We start from the raw sequence: 15,375 nt of genomic DNA, 5'->3' as shown, positions 1-15,375 counted from the left end.
GGAGAGAATGGCAGAGGAGAGAATTCCAAAGAAAATGATGAAAGGTATGATCCATTCAGTTAGGCGAAAAGGGAGACCTAGAAGAAGCTGGATCGATGAGGTAATAATGGATATCAGCAATATGGGAGTCCGGGGGTGGAAAAGAGCAGCAAATAACCGAGAAGTGTGGAGGAAGATTGTTGAAGAAGCCAAGGCTCACCAAGGGCTGTAGAGCTACTGAAGAAGAAGATTGGCAGGAGGAACAAGACTTTTGGTCAGGTGAATACAGGGTTATCAATACAAAATCAAATAGGGGTAATGCAGAAGTAGGTTTAATAATGAATAAAAAAATAGGAGTGCAAGTATACTACTACAAACAGCACACTGAACGCATTATTGTGGCCAAGATAGACACGAAGCCCACACCTACTACAGTAGTACAAGTTTATATGCCAACTAGCTCTGCAGAAGACGAAGAAATTGATGAAATGTATGATGAGATAAAAGATATTATTCAGATAGTGAAGGGAGACGAAAATTTAATAGTAATGGATGACTGGAATTCGATAGTAGGAAAAGGGAGAGAAGAAACATAGTAGGTGAATAGGGATTGGGGCTAAGAAATGAAAGAGGAAGCGGTCTGGTAGAATTTTGCACAGAGCATAACTTAATCATAGCTAACACTTGATTCAAGAATCATGAAAGAAGGTTGTATACATGGAAGAAGCCTGGAGATACTAGAAGGTATCAGATAGATAAGACAGAGATTTAAGAACCAGGTTTTAAACTGTAAGACATTTCCAGGGGCAAATGTAGACTCTGACCACAATCTATTGGTTATGAACTGAAGATTAAAACTGAAGAAACTGCAAAAAGGTGGGAATTTAAGGAGATGGGACATGGATAAACTGACTAAACCAGAGGTTGTATAGAGTTTCAGGGAGACCATAAGGGAACAACTGACAGGAATAAGGGAAAGAAATACAGCAGAAGAAGAATGGATAGCTTTGAGGGATGAAGTAGGGAAGGCAGCAGAGGATCATGTAGGTAAAAAGACAAGGGCTAGTAGAAATCCTTGGGTAACAGAAAAAATATTGAATTTAATTGATGAAAGAAGAAAATATAAAAATGCAGTAAATGAAGCAAGCAAAAAGGAATACAAACGTCTCAAAAATGAGATCGACAGAAAGTGCAAAATGGCTAAGCAGGGATGGCTAGAGGACAAATGTAAGGATGTAGAGGCTTATCTCACTAGGGGTAAGATAGATACTGCCAACAGGAAAATTAAGAGACCTTTGGAGAAAAGAGAACCACTTGTATGAATATCAAGAGCTCAGATGGAAACCCAGTTCTAAGCAAAGAAGAGAAAGCAGAAAGGTGGAGGAGTATATAGAGGGTCTATACAAGGGCAATGTATTTGAGAACAATATTATGGAAATGGAAGAGGATGTAGATGAAGATGAAATGGGAGATATGATACTGCGTGACAAGTTTGACAGAGCACTGCAAGACCTGAGTCGAAACAAGGCCCCGGGAGTAGACAACATTCCATTGGAACTACTGACAGCCTTGGGAGAGCGAGTCCTGACAAAACTCTACCATCTGGTGAGCAAGATGTATGAGAAAGGCAAAATACCCTCAGACTTCAGGAAGAATATAATAATTCCAATTCCAAAGAAATCAGGTGTTGACAGATGCGAAGATTACCGAACCATCAGTTTAATAAGTGACAGCTGCAAAATACTAACGCGAATTCTTTACAGACGAATGGAAAAACTGGTAGAAGCCGACCTCGAGGAAGATCAGTCTGGATTCCGTAGAAATGTTGGAACACGTGAGACAATACTGATCCTACGACTTATCTTAGAAAATAGATTAAGGAAAGGCAAACCTACGTTTCTAGCATTTGTAGACTTAGAGAAAGCTTTTGACAATGTTGACTGGAATACTCTCTTTCAAATTCTGAAGGTGGTAGGGGTAAAATACAGGGAGCAAAAGGCTATTCACAATTTGTACAGAAACCAGATGGCAGTTATAAAAGTCGAGGGACATGAAAGGGAAACAGTGGTTGGGAAGGGAGTGAGACAGGGTTGTAGCCTCTCCCCGATGTTATTCAATCTGTATATTGAGCAAGCAGTAAAGGAAACAAAAGAAAAATTCGGAGTAGGTATTAAAATCCATGGAGAAGAAATAAAATCTTTGAGGTTCGCCGATGACGTTGTAATTCTGGCAGAGACAGCAAAGGACTTGGAAAAAGCAAAACGAGGATAATGGAATGTAGTCAAATTAAGTCGGGTGATGCTGAGGGAATTAGATTAGGAAATGAGACACTTAAAGTAGTAAAGGAGTTTTGCTATTTGGGGAGCAAAATAACTGATGATAGTCGAAGTAGAGAGGATATAAAATGTAGACTGGCAATGGCAAGGAAAGCGTTTCTGAAGAAGAGAAATTTGTTAACATCGAGTATACATGTAAGTGTCAGGAAGTCGTTTCTGAAAGTATTTGTATGGAGTGTAGCCATGTATGGAAGTGAAACATGGACGATAAATAGTTTAGGCAAGAAGAGAATAGAAGCTTTCGAAATGTTGTGCTACAGAAGAATACTGAAGATTAAATGGGTAGATCACATAACTAATGAGGAGGTGTTGAATAGGATTGGGGAGAAGAGGAGTTTGTGGCACAACTTGACTAGAAGAAGGAATCGGTTGGTAGGACATGTTCTGAGGCATCAAGGGATCACCAATTTAGTACTGGAGGGCAGCGTGGAGGGTAAAAATCGTAGAAGGAGACCAAGAGATGAATACACTAAGCAGATTCAGAAGGATGTAGGTTGCTGAGGGTACTGGGAGGTGAAGAAGCTTTCACAGGACAGAGTAGCATGGAGAGTTGCATCAAACCAGTCTCAGGACTGAAGAACAACACCACCACCACCACCACCACAACAACACTGGGGGCTCATGCAGCCTCCACCAGTTCACTTCCTGAGGCCCCATCCCTCTTGACGCACGTTTCTGGTCACAATCCTGCACGGAACACAGTGTAGGTCAGGCCCTTACGTCTCACGCCTCATATACCTGTCCGTCAGGAAGAGAGCTCTGCATGCCTTTGACAGCTGTCCACACATTTCCTCCTGGTCTCCTCTGCTGCACACAACATGGCATTTTACACTTTGCATGGCAGAATGGTCAGTCTCTCTCAAGAGGGAGTCTCTCTGCAACCTTGTCAGATAGTCATGCCAAGCACCTGCTGATCTTTCACAGCACCTTCCAACTGTGCAGCACCCCATGCACCTCCATTGTATCCAGATCACCTCCGCCGCTGACCCGGGCCGTTAGGCTCATGATCCCAACATATCATCGGCCTCGCCATTCTGTGGTACTACATCTGTCTCACTGCTGCATAGCTTCTCTACCCTGTTGCCACACTGCCTACCTTGTCTTCGGTTCACATCCTTGCCTCTGTGCCTTACTTCCTTGAAATAACTTTGCCATCTCTCCTTTAAGTGTTTACGGGGAAAGGGGTGTAGAACAACAGTTTGGTACCCCTAGACAATTTGGCTGTACCAGCCAGACAGGTTGGGCTGCAACTTGCAGTTGGTTGCTGATGATGTTGTGGTGTATGGGAAAATGTCGAAGATGAGTGACTGCACAAAACACAGCTATGATTATACTAAATGGTGTGTTAATAGGATTATGTGATCCACTGGAAAGCGTAGTTAATTATTAGTGTATAGGTCCCTTGTTCATTCAACACCTACATCTACACTCGGCAAATCATTGTGTCATGTGTGTGACAGTACATTTTATGGTACCAACTTAGACAAAATTTCTAGATGGTGTGATGAATGGCATCTGTCTCAAAATGTAGAAAAATGTAAGTTAATGTAGATGAGTAGGAAAAACAAACCTGTAATGTGCAGATACAGCATTAGATGTGACCTGCTTGACACAATCGCATCATTTCAATAATTGGGCATAATGTTCCAAAGTCATATAATAAGGTGGAACAAGCATGTGAGGATTATGGTAGGGGAGGTGAATGGTAAACTTCGGTTTATTGGCAGAATTTTAGGAAAGTGTGGTTCTTTTGTAAAGGAGACTGCATACAGGACACTAGATGTGATCAATTCTTGAGTACTGTTTGTGTGTTTGGGATCTAAAACAGGTTGGGTTAAAGGAAGGCATTGAAGTAATTCAGAGGCAGGCTGCAATATGTTTTACCAGTAGGTTCAAACAATATGCAAGTGTTTTGGACATGCTTCGGGAATTCAAATGGGAATCCTTGGAGAGAAGGCAACATCCATTTGAGGAACCCTGCCTGACTCGGTTCACGCCTCCATCCAACTGTGACCCACCCCCACTGCCCCCAATTCAGACCTTGAAACTTGCCTCATCATCATTCCCCAAATGCCTCAACTTGCAAACTAACCTTACATCTGCAGAAAGAACTGCAGTCCACCATCTAAAAACTAATCCTGACCTTATAATCCTACCTGCGGACAAACGCTCCACCACTGTTTTTTGAACAGCAAGGATTACCTGGCAGAGGAAGGACTCCGCCATCTGTCAGATACATCCACCTAAAAACCTTGCCACTGTGACTCCATCCCAGAAATCCAGCAGGATCTCCAGTCTCTCCTCAAATCCTTAGACTCATCTCAGAACCTCTCTCCACAGTCCATCCCTCTCCTCATCCCTGCCACTCCCTGCACTCTTACTTTCTACAGCTTCCTAAAGTCCATAAACCCAAACACCCAAAATGCCCCATTGTGGCTGGTTACTGTGCCCCCATTGAGAGAATCTCTGCTCTCATAGACCAACACCTTCAGCCTATTACCCGGAACCTACCCTCTTATATAACAGATACCGACCATTTCCTCCACTGACTCTCCACAGTTCCTGTCCCTTTACCAACCACTAATTTGCTTCACCTGGTCCTACTCAACCCAACAAGTCACCTTCCTTGATGTTGATCTCAAAGATGGCTACATTAGTACCTATGTCCAAATCAAACATACTAAACACCAGCAATATCTCCACTTCCACAGCTGCCACCCATTTCATACCAAGAAGTCTCTTCCATACAGCCTAGCCACCTGTGGTTGTCACATCTGCAGTCTCTGTCTCAAAATACACCAACGGTCTCACTGAGACCTTTACAGACCGTAATTACCCTTCCGACCTTGTACAAAAACAAATCTGTTATGCCTCATTTCCAGTGAGTCATTACTTCCCACAATTTCACCGTTCGGCCACAGAGGAGCATTCCCAGGCCTGGAGCAACTGAATTACATTCTGCACCAGGGTTTTGACTACCTCTCGTCGTGCCCTGAGATGAGAAATGTCCTGCCCACTATCATTCCCACCCCTTCCACAGTGGTAGTCCACCGTCCACTGAACCTACATGATATACTTGTCTATCCCTACAAAATCCCTGCTTCCAACACTTTACCTCATGGCTCATATCCCTGTAATAGACCTAGATGCAAGATCTGTCCCATACATCCTCCCACCGGTGTCTACTCCAGTCCAGTTACAAACATCACCTATCCCATCAAAGGTGGGGCTACCTATGAAACCAGCCATGTGATCTACAAGCTAAACTGCAAAGACTATGCTGCATTCTATGTGGGCGTAACAATCAACAAGCTGTCTGTCCGCATGAATGGCCACTGACAAACTGTAGCCAAGGAAAAACTGTACCACCCTGTTGCTGAACATGCTGCTAAAGATGACATTCATCATTTCAATGACAGCTTCACAGCCTGTGACATATGGATTCTTCCCACCAACAGCAGCTTTTCTGAACTGCACAGGTGGGAGCTCTCCCTGCAATATATCCTACTTTCCCATAACCCTTCTGGCCTCAACCTTTGTTAGTCATTGTCCTCAACCATGTAGCCCCTTCTCTGTTCCCATTCCAGCACTACACAGCCCTCTATTCCATCAATGCACTTAGTTTTGTTACTTCTCTCCTTTACCGCTACCCCCCTCCCCCAATCTTTGTCTAACCCCTCAATTTCACTTAGCTGCCCTACCCTCCCACCACTGCAACCCTGCATGCTCCCCAGCAACACTTCATCATCCTCCACCCCTACCCTGCTACCCCTCCCGCTTCTTGCCTCCTCCTTCCCCCCCCCCTCCCCCCGCCCCCAGTTGCTTCTCCCATCATGCACTGCTGCTGCTGCTCTTAGTGTGGCTTCAGTTGCCAGACACTGGTAGTCACGTGTGCGTGCGGTCTATTTTTGACAAAGACTTCATTGGCCAAAAGCTTATTTTGTGACAGTCTTTTCGTTGTGCCTTTCTGCGACTCAGCATCTCCACTATATGGTGAGTAGCAACTATCTTTTTCATAATATTAATGGTAAATTAAGTTTCTCAAATAATTGGCAATGATGTGACAGTAAATAATTTGGAGTAATGATGATTTCCTAACACAAACTTTCACTAGGAAAATGGAAAGACGAAAGAATCATACGAGATTTCAGGTAGCAACTGCAAAACATATCAAATTGTGTCCTTTGGCAAAACATATTGTAAGCAGCACTTAATTGTACAGTAGGTGCCAACTAAAACATTCAACATAAAAGGCCAGAACTCAATTATTTTATTCTATAACGCGTAATAACTCATTTTTAAATTATGTATATAGCTGCTTTACAGATGTTCATCTTCCTGTTCCAGTGTTTAGCAAGAAAAACATTCCTTTACTGAGCCAAATCCATAACTGAATGTAGAACGTGCCTCTGTGATAATATTATGAAATATCAAAGGCACCAACTACAGAATTATGTTGCACCTTGGTATATCACTGTCATCAGATTATGCAGAATGGAGGGCAAAAGACTATTTCTGGAATACATTACAACAGAAACTACTACATTGTGGAAATGTGTACATATGCGTTCACCATGATAACATTTCTAGTAACTATTTTATTTTTGTACTTAATAGTTTAAATTAATTGCAACAATAGTACTGCTTTTTATTTCATTCAGAAGTAAATGTTTTCAGAAAATTAAAATGAAGAAAAATTTCTGTCTCTGCCGCTGATCTCAAGAGCTCTAGTACATGAGATAAAACAGTAATGGTTGTCATTTAATCTAAACATGCTAGTAATAACCACAAAGATGATTAATTCATTACCAGGGAAAATGTTTTCAATCATAATGAGACTGGCCGAATGACTTCATGGTTCTATGAAGGTCATAATAGATAAAAATACTTTAATCATGATAAAGTGGATATCTTTTATGATAGTAGTATTAGAGTATACATAGATGGAAGGAATGCTACAAAAATTCTGAGACGTCCATACAACTAGCTAGAGAAAAAACTTTCAATAGCCAAGATTGCATAAATTATTCTTTATTGTTGACAACAACTTTTGACAGATGTAACTGTCATCTTCTTGTCTTCAAAAAATTTCTGTTATAAAATATGTTCCATTATGAGTTAGTATTCATGGAACACATTTTACACTGAAGTGCCAAAGAAACTGGTATAGGCATGCGTATTCAAAAACAGAGATATGTAAACAGGCAGAATATGGCACTGCAGTCAGCAATACCTATATAAGACAACAAATGTCTGGTGCAGTGGTTAGATCAGATACTGCTGCTACAATGGCAGGTTATCAAGATTTAAGTGAGTTTCAACATGGTGTTATAGTTGGCGTACGAGCTATGGGACACAGCATTGCCAAGTTATAGATGAAATGGGGATTCTCCCGTATGACCATTTCATGAGTTCCCTGTGAATATCAGGAATCTGCTAAAACAACAAATCTCTGACATCGCTGCGGCCGGAAGAAGATCCTGCAAGAATGGGACCAACGATGACTGAAGATAATCATTCAGTGTGATAGAAGTGCAACCCTTCTGCAAATTGCGGCAGATTTCAATGCTGGGTCATCAACAAGTGTCAGCGTGCAAACCATTCAACGAAAGATCATCAATATGGGCTTTCAGAGCCGAAGACACACTCATATAACCTTGATGACTGCACAACACAAAGTTTTACGCCTCGCCTGGGCCTGTCAACACCAACATTAGACTGTTGATGACTGGAAACATGTTGCCTGGTCGGACAAGCCTCGTTTCAAATTGTATCGAGCGGATGGATGTGTATGGGTACGGAGACAACCTCATGAATCCATGGACCCTGTATGTCAGCAGGGGACTGTTCAAGCTGGTGGAAGCTCTGTAATGGCGTGGGGCGTATGCAGTTGGAGTGATGTGGGACCCTGATGTGTCTAGATATGACTCTGACAGGTGACAGGTACGTAAGCATCCTGTCTGATTGCCTGCATCCATTCATGTCCATTGAGCATTCCAACGGACTAGAGCAATCCCTGCAGGACAATGTGGCACTCCACACGTACAGAATTGCTACAGAGTGGCTCCAGAAACACTCTTCTGAGTTTAGACACTTCCGCTGGCCACCAGACTCCCCAGACATGAATATTATTGAGCATATCTGGAATGCCTTGCAAAGTGCTGTTCAGAAGAGATCTCCACTCCCTAATACTCTTACGGATTTATGGACAGCCCTATAGGATTCACGGTGTCAATTCCCTCCTGTACTACTTCATACATTAGTCGAGTCCATGTCATATCCTGTTGCAGCACTTCTGCATGCTCACAGGGGCCTACATAATATTAGGCAGGTGTACCAGTTTCTTTGGCTCTTCAGTCTACAACAAAAATTTTTTTGGAAGCCAGAAGATGACTGTTATAAATTTTGGAACCTACTGTCAACAATAAAGGCTAATTTATGGGAACTTGACTATTGAAAGTTTTTCTCAGGTACATGCAGATCAGTCCTTCTAAGTTCTCAATATGGGAAAATTTACTTAATATAACTAGAGGTCTGTATGGATCTGAAAAAATGATAAATAGTTAGTTAGTTTCATATTCCATGGATCACAAATATATTTGTAGATACGGCTACATGCTGAACAATTACAAGTTTTCTTCTTCTTCTTCTTTTTTTGAAATAATTGTTATTACTAGACATCGGACTTTTGGGTTCTAAAAATCTTAAATTAGGTACCTAAAATAGATTCTATAGGTGACCAAAATCTGACTTTTAACTGTCTAGAAATATAAATAGGTAGACAAATATCCACATTATATTATTGCCTTTAGCCATGTTTCCAAGTGAGTAAGTATGGGTTCTGGGGGAAGTGGCACATTGGGAAGTTCCTCTCTAAATAACTTGATTATTGTAGGTGCCTTAATAAAAACCTTCTTGATGGTTGAAGCTAGCTTATTTACATGTGGAAATTCATAACATATTGTCTCACCTACAAGATTCATGACATGGGCAAGACATGTGATACCAAGCGAGGCTGGGTAAAATACTTTCAACAATTTAGCAGCAGCAATTATGTATGTGGCTGCATCAGTATAGATTACAAGTACATTATTTTCATCTAGACTGTTGGGGAAAAGTAATTTGAGGGCCTTATTAACAAAGTGAGCAATTGTTTCCTGGTAAGTCTTTTTAGTTCCTAGCTGCAGAGCGAGTGTCAGGATGTAGCTATCCAACACTCAAATTAGCCACGTATTGACGTTGTCTGTCAGTTGTCTCATCGACAGAGATCCACATGTATGAGTCGCCTATATCTTCCCTTATCCTGCTCAATGTATTTTCATATACAGTGTTTAAATAGTTCTTTCTCAGTGTGGATTTCGATGGAATATTTCAGTGACAGTATTTCTCCAGAAAACTTTTGAACTGGCTATTTTCAACTACATTGAATGGTATGTTTCCTACAACAATGGCTCGACAAAGGTCAAGATGAAATTCATTTGTGCATTTGGTTTAGTTACAAACGTTTATTTCAAGTTCGATTTATTTTTTAAATTTGCCTGGTGTGCATTTGAATGTGTCTGGTCCAAGTTAACCAGGCGAAAAACAGTGGCATCACTAGACTGACAAGAAGAAGGGATCACCAATTTAGTATTGGAGGGCAGCATGGAGGATAAAAACCGTAGAGGGAGACCAAGATATGAACAGACTAAGTGGATTCAGATGTAGGTTTCAGTAGTTACTCGGAGATGAAGAAGCTTGCACAGGATAGAGTAGCATGGAGGGCTGCATCAAACCAGTCTCTGGATGAGGCTTAGTTGCGCGGTTATCAGTGCCCATACAAATTCCCAACCTTTGCTCAGTCCAAACTCACCACTTTCATAAATGACGATGAAATGATGAGGACATCACAAACATTCAGTCATCTTGAGGCAGGTGAAGTCTCTGGACTGAAGGCCAAAACAACAACACTGTTCTCTGAGTGGGTGTAGCAGATAACAGGTTAACATTTTACCTACGTCCATGTTGCATACATTGCATTAAATAACTCTTCTGTCTGCAGAGAAATCAGAAAATTCTTGTAACCACTGATGAATCAGAGATTATTTGGAGCTGGCTACTTTCGGCATGCTTGACTTTCCACAAATACACTGTCGATGTGAAATACTTATTATATTTCACCACCTCCAAGCAGCATGATGACCGACGGAATGAAGACAGTGCAAGTGTTTTAAACAGGCTGCTCTGACAGGGCAGGAAGGTGCTGTAGGCAGATCACAAGTCCACTCAGTGTCTTGCTGGCCCATTTGACAGTTCACAGCTAGCAACAATGCTCCGCGAAGCAGGATGGGGTGGAACATCCCGGTGTAATGTGTCTGGCTTTCACGCAAGCAAACAAACCAGTTATCATTCAATTACTGTTTTCTAAGTTGCCGGGATGACCAGAAGAGTAGTTTTAATCACACAAATTTTATTTGACTGGATTTAAAAAAATTAGATACAGTCAGGTTCTAGCATGGAATTAGGTATTTTTAGAATTTTTAAAAATGAGGTACAATCAGGTTCTAACATGAAATTAGGTATTTTAGGTACTCCAAAATTACAATTTTCGATAAAATATATGCGCAATTCTTAGCTGGGAACACCACGAGAGAATGTTCGTCATAAATTTTTTTATTGAATTAGGATTTTTAAAACTTTGGTACAGTCAGGTACTAACCTGAAATTAGGTATTTTTAGGTGCCTTATAACTAGTGTTTTCGATCATAAATTGGCATAATTCATGTATGTACCAGTTTTATTGTTTTATTTAATGAGGAACGAAATAGGTTTTTACCTAAAATATGAGGTTAAGTTATTACTCCCCCCTCCCCCGTGAACCATGGACTTTGTCGTTGGTGGGGAGGCTTGCATGCCTCAGCAATACAGATAGTCGTACCTCAGGTGCAACCACAATGGAGGGGTATCTACTGAGAAACCATACAAAAGTACAAATGTGTGGTTCCTGAAGAGCGGCAGCTACTTTTTCAGTAGTTACAGGGGCAACAGTCTGGATGATTGACTGATTTGGCCTTGTCACTTCAACCAAAACGGCTTAGATGTGCTGTGCTGGTACTGCTAACGGCTGAAAGCAAGGGTAAACTACAGCCGTAATTCTTCTCGAGGGCATGCAGCTCTACTGTATTGTTAAATGATGATGACATCCTCTTGGGTAAAATATTTGAGAGGTAAAATAGTCCCCTATTCGAATCTCTGGGTGGGGACTACTCACAAGGGAACCTCCCCATCGCACCCCCCTCAGATTTAGTTATAAGTTGGCACAGTGGATAGGCCTTGAAAAACTGAACACAGATCAATCGAGAAAACAGGAAGAAGTTGTGTGGAACCGTGAAAAAAATTAGTAAAATATACAAACTGAGTAGTCCATGCACAAGATAGGCAACATCAAGGACAATGTGAACTCAGGAGCGCCGTGGTTCCGTGGTTAGCGTGAGTAGCTGCAGAACCGACAGGTCCTTGGTTCAAGTCTTCCCTCGACTGAAAATTTTACTTTCTTTATTTTCGCAAAGTTATGATCTGTCCGTTCGTTCATTGACGTCTCTGTTCACTGCAATAAGTTTAGTGTCTGTGTTTTGCGACCGCACCGCAAAACCGTGCGATTAGTAGACGAAAGGACGTGCCTCTCCAATGGGAACCTAAAACATTTGATCGCAAGGTCATAGGTCAACCGATTCCTCCACGGGAAAACACATCTGATATATTCTATACGACACTGGTGACGGCATGTGTGTCACATGACAGGAATATGTTGTCGACCCACCTAACTTGTACACTTAGCGAATGGATAAAAAGATTCTTCTACCTTGCCCGATTTAGGTTTTCTTATGGATGTGATAATCACTCCCAAAAAAGTGATGAAAACATATGAGTTTGTCACATAAACTGAAAATAAAAAATTACACTTTTCATTCGAGGGAAGTCTTGAACCTAGGACCTCTCGTTCCGTAGCTGCTCCCGCTAACCACGGGACCACGGCGCTCCTTGACTCCCAGTGTCCTTGATGTTGCCTATCTTCACATGGACTACTCAGTTTGTATATTTTACTAATTTTTTTCATAGTTCCACACAACTTCTTCCTGTTTTCTCGATTGATCTGTGTTCAGTTTTTCAAGGCCTATCCATTGTGCCAACTTATAATTAAATCTGACGGGGGTGCGATGGGGAGGTTCCCTTGTCAGGATGTTACAGGAAAATTAAAGAGACCTTTGGAGAAACGAGAACCACCTGTATGCATATCAAGAGCTCAGATCCAAAACCAGTCCTAAACAAAGAAGAAAAAACAGAAAGATGGAAGCAGTATATAGAGGGGCTATACAAGGGAGATGTACTTGCAGGAAATATTATGGAAATGGAAGAGGATGTAGAGGAAAATGAGAAGGGAGATACAATACTGCATGAACAATTTGATAAAGCACTGAAAGACTTAAGTTGAAACAAGGTCCCAGGAGTAGACAACATTCCATTAGAGCTACTGAATGCCTTGGGAGAGCCAGCCATGATAAAACTCTTCCATCTGGAGAGCAAGATGTATGAGACAGGCAAAATACCCTCAGACTTCAAGAAGAATATAATAATCCCAATTCCAAAGAAAGCAGGTGCTGACAGATGTGAAAATTACCAAAGTATCATTTTAATAACTCACGGCTGCAAAATACTAACACAAATCCTTTACAGAAGAATGAAAAAACTGGTATAATCCGACCTTGGAGAAGATCAGTTTGGATTCCAGAGAAATGTGGGAACACGCAAGGCAATACTGACCCTAAGACTTGTCTTAGAAGATACGTTAAGTAAGTGCAAACCTACGTTTATAGCATTTGCAGACTTAAAGAAAGCTTTTGACAATGTTGACTTGAATACTCCCTTTCAAATTCTGAAGATGGCAGGGGTAAAATACAGGGAGCAAAAGGCTATTCACAATTTGTATAGAAACCTAATGGCATTTATAAGAGTCGAGCGGCATTAAAGGAAAGCAGTGGTTGAGAAGGGAGTGAGACAGGATTGTAGCCTATCCCTGATGTCATTCAATCTGTATACTGAGCAAGCAGTAAAGGAAACAAAAGAAAAATTTGGAGTAGGAATTAAAGTCCAGGGAGAAGAAATAAAAACTTTGAGGTTTGCCGATGTCATTGTAATTCTGTTCAGAGACAGCAAAGGACTTGGAAGAGCAGTGGAACAGAATGGTCAGTATCTTGAAAGGAGAATCTAACATAAACATCAACAAAAGCAAAACGAGAATAATGGAATGTAGTCGTATTAAATACTTAAAATAGTAATTTAATTTTGCTATTTGGAAAGCAAAATAATTTATGATGGTTGAAGCAGGGAGGATATAAAATGTAGACTGGCTATGGCCAGTAAAGTGCTTCTGAAGAAGAGAAATTTGTTAACATCGAGTATAGATTTAAGTGTCAGAAAATCCTTTCTTAAAGTATTTGCGTGGAATATAGCCATGTATGGAAGTGAAACATGGACGATAAACAGTTTAGACAAGAAGAGAATAGAAACTTTTGAAATGTGGTGCTACAGAAGAATGCTCAAGATTAGATGGGTAGATCACATAACTAATGAGGAGATAAGGCAGCACTCCATTGTCAGGCTACGAGTGGCCTACTGGAACCATCCAACCGCCGTGCCATCCTCAGAGGAGGATGCGGATAGGAGGGGCGTGGGGTCAGCACACTGCTCTCCCAGTCGTTATGATGGTATTCTTGACCGAAGCCGCTACTATTCGGTCGAGTAGCTCCTCAATTGGCATCACGAGGCTGAGTGCACCCTGAAAAATGGCAACAGCGCATGGTGGCCTGGATGGTCACCCATCCAAGTGCCGACCATGCCCGACAACGCTTAACTTCGGTGATCTCACGGGAACCGGTGTATCCATTGCGACAAGGCCGTTGCCAACTAATGAGGAGATACTGAATAGAATGGGGGAGAGGAACATTTGTGGTCAACCTGACTAAAAGAAGTGATCGGTTGGTAGGACACATTCTGAGGCATCAAGGGATCACCAGTTTATGGCTCTGAGCACTATGGGGCTTAACTTCTGAGGTCATCGGGCCTCTAGAACTTAGAACTACTTAAACCTAACTGACCTAAGGACATCATACACATCCATGCCCAAGGCAGGATTCGAACCTGCGACCGTAGCGGTCGCGCAGTACCAGACTGTAGCGCCCAGAACTGCTTGGCCATCCCAGCTGGCGGATCACCAGTTTACTACTGGAGGGAAGTGTGGAGGGTAAAAATTGTAGAGGGAGACCACAGATGATTACAATAAGCAGATTCAGCAGTAGTTACTCGGAGATGAAGATGCTTGCACAGGATAGAGTAGAATGGAGTGCTCCATCAAACCAGTCTTTGGACAGAAGACCGCAACTGTTATTATTAAATATGCAGATGTCAGTTATTTATTCCTACTCACCAACTTTTACACATTACAATAACATAAATTATATGGAATAATTTGTTTTCAAATTTTACTTTGCTGCCTATCAGATACTTTATATCACTGGGTGAATTACCTTATTGTGGAGTAATGAATGTTGTTTTTCCTTCTGGTACTGTAACTATGTACATTGTTGTTCCTTTCAAATGGCAGTGGATTATTTAGAACACTTCATGAGGGAATAAATATACTATTGAGCAGCAGTCAGAGTGCTCAGATGTCTACATCATGGTTGAGCACCACACAACATCCTTACAGCATGTGTTTGAGTAACGAAGACTTTCTTTCTTAAAGATGAGTTACCAGCGAACATTATTCCATATGACACTACTGGATGAAAATATGGAAAATATGTCAACTTACTGATTTGTCTCGCACCAGTATCTGCAATGATTCTAAGTGCAAATGTGGCTGAAATCAGACCATGACGCTCAGCTGGTCTTCACAAGTTCTGCAACGATCCTCTCATCATAGTTCTTGCAGCAGACAAGGGCAGTGCAGCCGTCATTATCAACTGAGATGATTATGATGCAAAGATCTGGTTGATGCTGGAGGAGGAGACATAGAAAAAAC

The 15,375-nt window shown here is 41.5% G+C and overlaps 1 protein-coding gene and 1 pseudogene across 4 annotated transcripts in view; both read right to left on the bottom strand.

Moving 5' to 3' along the window:
* The window catches only part of LOC126253367 (protein melted), a 253,424-nt gene that overhangs the window by 8,627 nt on the left and 229,422 nt on the right, over nucleotides 1-15,375 (bottom strand). The gene's annotated exons all lie outside the window — the stretch shown is intronic.
* Nucleotides 14,139-14,256, bottom strand: LOC126254011 (5S ribosomal RNA; annotated as a pseudogene).

This window comes from Schistocerca nitens, chromosome 4 (assembly GCF_023898315.1).
Source record: "Schistocerca nitens isolate TAMUIC-IGC-003100 chromosome 4, iqSchNite1.1, whole genome shotgun sequence".
Lineage (NCBI taxonomy): Eukaryota > Metazoa > Arthropoda > Insecta > Orthoptera > Acrididae > Schistocerca > Schistocerca nitens.
Note: the sequence above shows the minus strand (reverse complement) of the source record. Positions and strands in the feature narration are given on the sequence as shown.